We start from the raw sequence: 10,301 nt of genomic DNA, 5'->3' as shown, positions 1-10,301 counted from the left end.
TTAGCTCCCACTGAAACCAAGATCCGTCGGTTCCGAATATTCATAGATAGAGTATCTAATGCCATTAGATACTTGATCCGTTTACGTACTATTTGTGTGACCCTACGGGTTCAGTCAAGAGTAAGCTGTGGATTAATATCATTAATTCCACTTGAACTGAAGCGGCCTCTAGCTAGGCATTCAGCTCACTTGATCTCACTGAATTATTAACTTGTCAATTAATACTGAACCGCATTTATTAGACTTAACATAGAATGCATACTTGGACCAAGGGCATTATTTCCTTCATGCCGTGCCTTGCATTCGCCCATGCCCATTCGTCCATTGCTCAAAGCCCACGACACAAGGCAGGGCTGCTGCCTTGTACTCGTGCACCATGGCCTTGCTCATTGCATTCGTGCCGCATGGGCGACGAGCTCCCTTGCTCGTCGTCACATGCCCGCACTATACAACACCCCTTAAGGGTAACACGTAGCGTCCATTGCTTTGTGCGTGCAAGTTATATGAACGAATCGCATAAAATTTGAAAATTTATATTTAAAATTAATGACAAATTAATAAATAATATTAATTTCATAATTTTAGGGCGAAAAAATCGAAAATTTATTATTCAATTGATTTCCGATTAACATGGATTCAAGCCTAGGTCATAAAAATTTAAAATTTATCATAAATTTACAATTTTTATGGTGGTTTTTAATCATAGGTATCTAATTAAATTATAATTAATTATGAAAATCAAATTAATTCTAAATTATTCTAATTTTCAACAAATTAATCATAATTACAAATTAGATTGCATAATTAACAAGGCTAGGCATTCAAACTTGTTAAACATATACAGTAGGTCAATCAAAAATTCAAGATTTATCAACAAGAACCACAAATATTTAATTTAACATCTTAAATTTACGAAATTTTGCATTCGAAAAACTAAAACCTTCGAAAAGTCATAGTTAGGCTTCGAATTTGAGAATTCTGGGTTCGGCAGAAAAATACTAATTTTGTCAAAATTTTAGAATGCCTTTTACATGCGGAATTGACACAAAAATCACTCGATTTGGATGAGTAACGAAAAACTGCCGAAAAACTGCGTACGTATAATTAAATAAACGCAATTTGCAATTAATTAACAATTACGAAAATTAATCACCCCTTTTAATTCTTGCAAATTTGTAATATTTAACCATGTTCATGCAATTTAGATTATGAAAATAATAAGAGGCTCGTGATACCACTGTTAGATTATGATACATATGACAATTCATAAATCATGCGGAAAAACCATTTAGCCAGGAATACATATTATTTACACATAATCATTTAGCATAGTTTAGATGCATACTCTTTGTTGCGTGCCTTCCCTAGCTGCGCCCGAACCGAACAAGAACAAGTCTTTAGGACTCCAAGTGTCGTCCCTCCGTAGATAGTCCACAGCACGTCCGGATCCGCCTTAAGATTGACCAACTAGAATCGCCCTTAAGGTACTAATAATTTCGGCACTTTTAGGCAAGGTATGTGACTGAATTTTTCTCTCAAAAACTCACTTTGAATACTTGAAAACTCGTTATAAATTGTGAACCCAGGCCACATATTTATAGGGGTATGGAAAGAGAATTGGAATCCTACTAGGATACGAATTAATTAAATTAGAATCCTAGTGAAACTCTTATTTAATTAATTTATCAAATAGGATTAGGAATTTAATCATTAAACGAATCCTGTACGTTTTAGGTTTCGTATGTGAACACAAACACACACGCACGCACAGCAGCCCACGAGGGGCGCCATGCGCGCGCGCGCATAGCCCGAGCAACGCAGCCCACGACTGCCGCAGCCTTGGGCGCGCGCTGGGCCTGCCTTGCGGTGGGCCTGGCGCAGCCTTGGGCTGGCGTGTTGTGGCGCGCGTTTCCCTTGCTGGACGTGGGCCTGGCTTCGTGCTGGGCCTTCGTCTAGCAAGCTCGTCCGATGCTAATTCGTACGACGCACTTCCGATTAATTTTCCGATTCCGGAATTCATTTCCGATACGAACAATATTTAACATTTCCGATTCCGGAATTAATTTCCGTTTCGAACAAATATTTAATATTTCCGTTTCCGGAATTATTTTCCGATTCCGATAATATTTCCGATTCAGACAATATTTCCGTTTCCGGCAATATTTCCGATTCCGGCAATATTTCTATTTCCGATAATATTTTCCGATACGTACCATGTTTCCGTTTCCGGCAACATCTACGACTTGGATAATATTTATATTTCCGATACGATCCATATTTCCGTTTCTGGCAATATCATCGTTTCCAGAGTATTCTTTTCTTGCCTGTGACGATCTCAGCTCCCACTGAAACCAAGATCCGTCGATTCCGAATATCCATAGATGGAGTATTTTAATGCCATTAAGTGCTTGATCCGTTTACGTACTATTTGTGTGACCCTACGGGTTCAGTCAAGAGTAAGCTGTGGATTAATATCATTAATTCCACTTGAACTGAAGCGGCCTCTAGCTAGGCATTCAGCTCACTTGATCTCACTGAATTATTAACTTGTTAATTAATACTGAACCGCATTTATTAGACTTAACATTGAATGCATACTTGGACCAAGGGCATTATTTCCTTCAATTAGGAAGTTGGTGAGATTAATTACAAGATCTTCTTATAGAAGTAAGGATTTTTATGACACCGCCAAAAAGAATTTCAATTTGGTGAAAAGAAAACTCCATTTAGATATGAAAATTCGTTGGAATTCAACTTTTTCTATGCTTGATAATGTGTTGTATTATAGGGAAGTGTTTGTTTATTTGGGGTCCGTGAACAATTATTTCAAATCTTTTGTGCCTATGGATTTTGAATGGAGTAGATTGGTTGTTGTTCACAAATTTTTAAACATCTTTTATGATGTAACATGTATGTTTTCGGCTTCTAAGACTCCTACTTCTAATTTATACTTTAAGGGTGCTTGGATGGTTCATCGTCACTTGTTGGATACTTCTAAATCTACCGATGTGTTGTTGGTTGAGATGGTAGAGCCAATGATAAGCAAATTTGATAAATATTGGTCCGAGTATAATGCATGTTTATTTATCTTGTGCGACTATTCTTGATCCAAGATTTAAAGTTAAGATGGTTGAATATTGCTTGGACAAATTATTCGGGACGGATTTGGCTATGGAAAAGGTGGAAGTGGTGTTGAGCACATTAAGGTCTTTGTATAATGATTATAAGTTGCAATCATCAACCTCGCCTATTATTGTTCCCTCTCCTCTTAGTAGTGAATTTGGACATCATAATTTATTTGATGATTATCATAGTTATAATCCAAAAAGTACTATGAGCCAAGTTGGAAAGTCACAACTTGAAGTTTATTTAGAAGAGGAGCCTCTTGATATGAATTTGGAATTGGATGTGTTAGAGTCACTAGAGGAAAAAACCTCAAGTGCGGGCTCATTTTAAGGGGTTTAGTGCGGGCTTTTACATGTGCAGCACATGGCCTGCCCGCACTTGGCATTTCTCAAGTGCTGCCAATATATGAGCCCGCACAAAACTATTTTTGTGCTGCCAATTTAGAAAATGTGCCCGCACTTGACAACTTTGTGCTGCCAATTTTCGAATACGTGCCCGCACTTGACAAAGTTTGTGCTGCAAATTTTCGAATACGTCCCCGCACTTGACAAACTTTGTGCTGCCAATTTTTTAAATGTGCCCGCACTTGACAACTTTTGTGCTGCCAATTTTTAAAATGAGCCCGCACTTGACAAACTTTGTGCTGGCAATTTTGTAAATGGGCCCGCACTTGACAACTTTTGTGCTGCCAATTTTGGGAATGAGCCCGCACTTGTGATATATATACGAGCCTATAAACGAGCCGTATTTGTTATATATCCTATTTTCCTGCCACATATTTTATATAATTCGACCACGCCACTAGTTAACCTCCATACATCATATAAAAAAGTACCCAATTATATAGATAATTAAATTGTACAGTTGAAAACTCGATTACATAACAGTCATAAAAAACTAGCATCCGTAACCTAAAATTCATTACAAGGAAATATCAAAAACAATACTAAAATTCACTACAAGAAAATATCAAAGACAATCACTAGAAATGAAGTTTGCCAACTTTTCTCGAATTTCATTTATCTCTTCAATCGTGAAAGGCTCCTCCCTCGAATTTTTGAGTACCTTACGAAGATCGACAATAAAAAAAAATATATGTATACTTTAGTTAGTTATATTATAAATATTGTATCGTAAAATAAAGTAAGACTTAATTTGCTCATACCAATGAAATAAAGAATAAAATTGTCGTTTTCGATCCAAACTCTTAACTAATGAACCTATATAGATATTCTAAACCTTTTACATGTTTAACATATTGTTTTTATGTTTATAAGTCTCATTATTACCTAATTTGGTCAAGTTATGCACAATTAAGGGTCGTTTGATCGTTATATGTAATAAATTTACTAACATTGTCGTTTTTGCTCCTAACTTTTAACTAATGAACCTAAAAAGGTATTCCAAACCATATAATTGTTTAACATACTTGGTTTTATGTTTCTAAGTCTCATTCTTACCTAGTTTGGTCAAGTAATGCATATTTAAGGGTCGTTTGATCGTTATATGTCATATTTTGACTAAAATTGTCGTTTTCTCCTAACTCTTAACTAATGAACTTAAAAAGGTATTTGAAGCCATATACATGGTTAACATACTTGTTCTTATGTTTCTAAGTCTCATTCTTACCTATTTTGGTCAAGTTATGCACATTTAAGGGTCTTTTGATCCTTATATGTCATATTTTGACTAAAATTGTCGTTTTCGCCCCTAATTCTTAACTAATGGACCTAAAAAGGTATTTTAAACCATATACATGTTTAACACGCTTGGTTTTATGTTTCTAAGTCTCATTCTTACCTATTTTAGTCAAGTAATGCACATTTAAGGGTCGTTTCCATGTTTAATACACTTTGTTTTATGTTTCAAAGACTCATTCTCACCCATTTTGGTGAAGTTATGCACATTTAAACCTCGTTAGTTCATTATCGGTCACATTTTGACTAAAATGGCTACTTTCGGTCCCAACTTTCAACTAATGAACTTAAATGAGTATTTTAAAGTATTTCCATGTTTAATACACTTAGTTTTATGTTTCAAAGACTCATTCTCACCCATTTTGGTGAAGTTATGCACATTTAAGCCTCGTTAGTTCATTATCGGTCACATTTTGACTAAAATGGCTTATTTCGGTCCCAACTATCAACTAATGAACTGAAATGAGTATTTTAAAGTGTTTCCATGTTTAATACACTTAGTTTTATCTTTAAAATACTCATTCTCACCCATTTGGTGAAGTTATGCGCATTTAAGCCTCGTTAGATCATTATCGGTCACATTTTGACTAAAATGGCTTATTTCGGTCCCAACTTTCGACTAATTAACTTAAATGAGTATTTTAAAGTATTTCCATGTTTAATACACTTAGTTTTATGTTTCAAAGACTCAATCTCACCCATTTTGGTGAAGTTATGCGCATTTAAGCCTTATTAGTTCATTATCGGTCACATTTTGACTAAAATGGCTAATTTCGATCCCAACTTTCAACTAATGAACTTATATGAGTATTTTAAAGTTTTTCCATGTTTGATACACTTAGTTTTATCTTTAAAATACTCATTCTCACCCATTTTGGTGAAGTTAGCACATTTAAGCCTCGTTAGTTCATTATCGGTCACATTTTGACTAAAATGGTTAATTTCGGTCCCAACTTTCGACTAATGAACTTAAATGAGTATTTTAAAGTATTTCCATATTTAATACACTTAGTTTTATGTTTCAAAGACTCAATCTCACCCATTTTGGTGAAGTTATGCGCATTTAAGCCTTGTTAGTTCATTATCGGTCACATTTTGACTAAAATGGCTAATTTCGGTCCTAACTATCAACTAATGAACTGATATGAGTATTTTAAAGTGTTTCCATGTTTAATACACTTAGTTTTATCTTTCAAATACTCATTATCACCCATTTGGTGAAGTTATGCACATTTAAGCCTTGTTAGTTCATTATCGGTCACATTTTGACTAAAATGGCTTATTTCGGTCCCAACTTTCGACTAATGAACTTAAATGAGTATTTTAAAGTATTTCCATATTTAATACACTTAGTTTTATGTTTCAAAGACTCAATCTCACCCATTTTGGTGAAGTTATGCGCATTTAAGCCTTGTTAGTTCATTATCGGTCACATTTTGACTAAAATGGCTAATTTCGGTCCCAACTTTCAGCTAATGAACTTATATGAGTATTTTAAAGTTTTTCCATGTTTGATACATTAGTTTTATGTTTCAAAGACTCATTCTCACCCATTTTGGTGAAGTTATGCACATTTAAGCCTCGTTAGTTCATTATCGGTCACATTTTGACTAAAATGGCTAATTTCGGTCCCAACTTTCAACTAATGAACTTAAATAATTAATTTAAAGTCTTTACATGTTTGATACACTTAGTTTTATATTCAAATACTAATTCTCACCCATTTTGGTGAAGTTATGCACATTTAAGACTCGTTTGATCATTATCGGTCACATTTTGACTAAAATGGTTAATTTCGGTCCCAACTTTCAACTAATGAACTTAAATGAGTATTTTAAAGTCTTTCCATGTTTAATACATTTAGTTTTATGTTTCAAAAACTCATTCTCACCCATTTTGGTGAAGTTATGCACATTTAAGCCTCGTTAGTTCATTATCGATAATATATAAATACTTTAGTTATATTATAAATATTGTATGGTATAATAAATTAAGACTTAATTTGCTCATAACAATGAAATAATGAACCGTATAATAATAAAATGGTTTATTTCGCTCCCGACTTGCAACTAATGAACGAAAATAAAGTGAAAGCCACAAGTCTTGATTGCAGATACAATTACCTTTCAAGAACTTGGTAAGGATCCCGTACGAGCTTAAGTTTTCCATCAATCCAAATAGAATATCGAACATTGGAAAAAATTTGTGCAATAGAAGCTTGGTGATCTGTTAAAGAAATAATCAAAATCAGCCAGATTCTAAAAATAATCAGCAATAAGGTTGAATCACTTTCAGCAAAAACTTCCTTACAACAACTACTTGAAAAACTAAACATCTAGCAATACACCAGGATAGTTCAGAACGACTTGAGGGAGACAAAATAGGACGCACCGTCTTTGCAACGAGTCTCCCTTACTCCCTTGCATTAGTGGGGGGTTCTGAAATGAAAGATAAGAGTAGTTTGTCCAAAGACATCTCGTGTATAGATGTACTCATATTGTCAAGGCCTAATGAACTATTTTTATTTGAATAACATATGCTCTCTAAAAGGGGAGGGCAGAATGCATGAGTTTGATATCCACAATTCCATTAAGAAAATTCCAGAACATGCAAGAATTAAAAGTTATGGTCAAATCATTTTTCAAGTTCACAAACATTCTCCATCCAAAAGTGTAGTAGAACTTTGATTTAGACTTGTATTAACATAATTGACTTGATTAGGAAAAACATGAAATTGACAAGTTCACTGTTCCATCCTCTCACAACAAAAGTGACTACTGCAAAAAATAAGTAAGCAAAGATGATTTAGGTACCACCAAGAAACTTCAAACAGTAGAGAACCCTAGCTCGAGCACTCTACGTCTCTACCTAATTGTCCCCTAGACAAGGTTTCAAGCAATTTCCTTGGCTACTTTATTAGCTCTGCCAAATGTTACTATAACTAAACGAAATACTAGTAAATCTTTATTTTTTTATTTTTTTATGTTAAAAATCTATTTTAGAACTCTAGACATTGAAAGTTCCCAGGCTCAATGTGAAAGGAGTATAACAAAAAATTAAATGCATACTAGACTTGGGTCTGCAATGAATTTCATGAACATCACCCAAAAATTCCAACAAAGAAACCACGTCGACAACTACAAATCAACAGAGAAGTATACCTGTTTTACTTGTATACTCAAATACAAATCGAGCATCTTCTAAATCGCTCTCACTTGGGCAGACAGTGATTCGAGAATATCCTTCACTTAGCTCCAGCAATTCCTTTTTTTGAAGCATTTTATTCACAACTGCAGTAGCTCTTCCACCCGGCACCAACTTGTACACAAAACGAGCCTACACCCTAGACTACACGCAGGAGGTCTGCAAACCAGACTGCAATATCAAAGAAGCAGTAGAAGCCAGATGCAGCAGCCAAGAGCACCTGCAACCAGAAGCAGAACCTGCACACAACCACCCTGCACACAACAGACCAATCAGCAGCAACCAAACCCAGAAAAAAAGAAGTGCAGCAGTATAGTGACAGTCTGCATTCAGCATAAACACAACAGCAGAAGCAAGCCAACAGGCTCCCAAACCAAAACATCACACCTGATGCAGAATCAAAAAGAAGCACCGCTGTAGACTATGTTAAGGGACTAAAAAATGATCTGCAATAATCCACCACTACCACAATAATAGCCTTAACACCATACTGCCAACCAAGAGGGAATTTCAATCTAAACATGCTCAGAATAGAATCAACCAAGAATTTAAACATTTCAATACAAGTGCATAATCCAATTAAATCCGGTCTAAAACATGATCCATTCATAATCAAAACATAAATAATCATTACTACACAATTATAAACTAACAGATTCAAGGAACATGAGAGAGAAATTTGATTACCCGGAAAAAGCAACCCGACATTTTCCAGGGTTTGGAGAAACGAAAATTGAATTTCGACTTTCCAAAATACATATTGGATGGAAGATTCAACCGTTTATTGATGAATAAGATAGAACTAGGTTACCAATTTAGGCAGAAGATTGAGCGTCGCGAAAGTGAGGCATCCTCGAGGAGGACAAAAGCACTGAAGGTTGGTAAAAATGTCGTGAAGAGGAAGAGGAAGAGGAATAGGAAGAGTTTGACGGTGGGGGAACAGCAACGGCGACGCCGCAGGAAGAGGAAGAGCAGCGGCGGCGCGGCTTGTCGTGGTGTGTGCTGTGAATTTTGAGTTTGGCGGCCTTGTTAGAAACCAGAGAAGGGGAAGTGGAGAAGCGGGAAAATGAAATCTCTTGGGAAACTATTTAGCAATCTTTTGTGCTGCTGTTTTGTGAAACGAGCCCGCACTTGAACTCAAGTGCTGCCAATTTTTTAAAATGTGCCCGCACTTGTGAAATTATTTTTTTTTTTTATTTTTTTTTTGCTCTCAAGTGCTGCCAATTTATTAAATGGCCCGCACTTGAAGAGAAGCACATGAGGATTTTTCCTCTAGTGAGTATTGGCATCAAAATGCAATAAGGTTTCCGGAGCTCTCAAAAGTGGCTAGGGATTTACTAACTATTCCGGTTAGTACGGTAGCTTCGGAGTCGGCTTTTAGCATTGGAGGGAAGATTATTTCTCCAAATCGTAGCTCATTAAATCCAAAAACCGTGCAATCATTAGTGTGTGTTCAAGATTGGGGGAGTGATGAAAATGGTATTGCATTAGACTTGGATAATGAAAATGAAGAGGATGATGAAGAAATAATTGAAAATGATGAAGACAACGAGAGTGATACTTTCTTTCCTTTATAGGTAATTCGTCCTATTACTCTTACATTTATTAATGAACTCATTTTTTTGCTATGTTTCTTATTTGTGTTGTTGGTTGTCTTCTGTCCTGTTGTTTTCTTCTGTCTATAGGTGGTTGTCTGTTGATGAGTTGGCTAACCATGCTGTTTCTGAGGGTACTAAGGCTGTTACAACAAGGATTTGTCTACAGGTGGTTGTATGCTGTTTTGATAATTTGGGTCTTAGGTATTTAGTCTTTGGATTATTGCAATTGATGTTGAATTAATTTATCTTTGCCTCACTTTGGTTCTCCCAAAGGTAGTTTAATTATCATGAATATTTGTTTTCATTTTGCCTTAATTTGGTTAAAAAATGTTATTTTTACCACTTTAACCACGACCCTTCCTATGCCTCAGCTGATGATCAAATGTCTGCCTTACTCACCCCTGCACTATAAATACATTCACTATTTGATTGTTTATGATCACACCAGCCCTCTCATTTGCATCTCTAAATCTACTATACTCTTAGACTCTGAATTACCTTCCAACTACATAATACCTTCCAATCATCTCAGCTCCTTAATGTCTGATATTCCTACTGAAACCAACTATGCCTCAATACTCTCGAAGAACATTGCTACAATTTCCTCTGAACCTCAACATCCCAACCTACCTGATAATTCAGGTGATTCCTCTACTCCAAGACCCGAACCAATGGG

The 10,301-nt window shown here is 35.6% G+C and overlaps 1 long non-coding RNA gene across 1 annotated transcript; it reads right to left on the bottom strand.

The window, feature by feature from the left end:
• Nucleotides 1-3,950: 3,950 nt before the first annotated feature.
• LOC110785462 (uncharacterized) lies at nt 3,951-9,123 on the bottom strand. The gene is made up of 4 exons (XR_002532617.2): nt 8,715-9,123; nt 7,985-8,281; nt 6,947-7,049; nt 3,951-4,191 (listed from the first exon to the last, which is right to left on the bottom strand). It is a non-coding gene; the product is annotated as an uncharacterized lncRNA (long non-coding RNA).
• Nucleotides 9,124-10,301: the final 1,178 nt, after the last annotated feature.

Source organism: Spinacia oleracea, chromosome 2, assembly GCF_020520425.1.
Source record: "Spinacia oleracea cultivar Varoflay chromosome 2, BTI_SOV_V1, whole genome shotgun sequence".
Taxonomy (NCBI): domain Eukaryota; kingdom Viridiplantae; phylum Streptophyta; class Magnoliopsida; order Caryophyllales; family Amaranthaceae; genus Spinacia; species Spinacia oleracea.
Note: the sequence above shows the minus strand (reverse complement) of the source record. Positions and strands in the feature narration are given on the sequence as shown.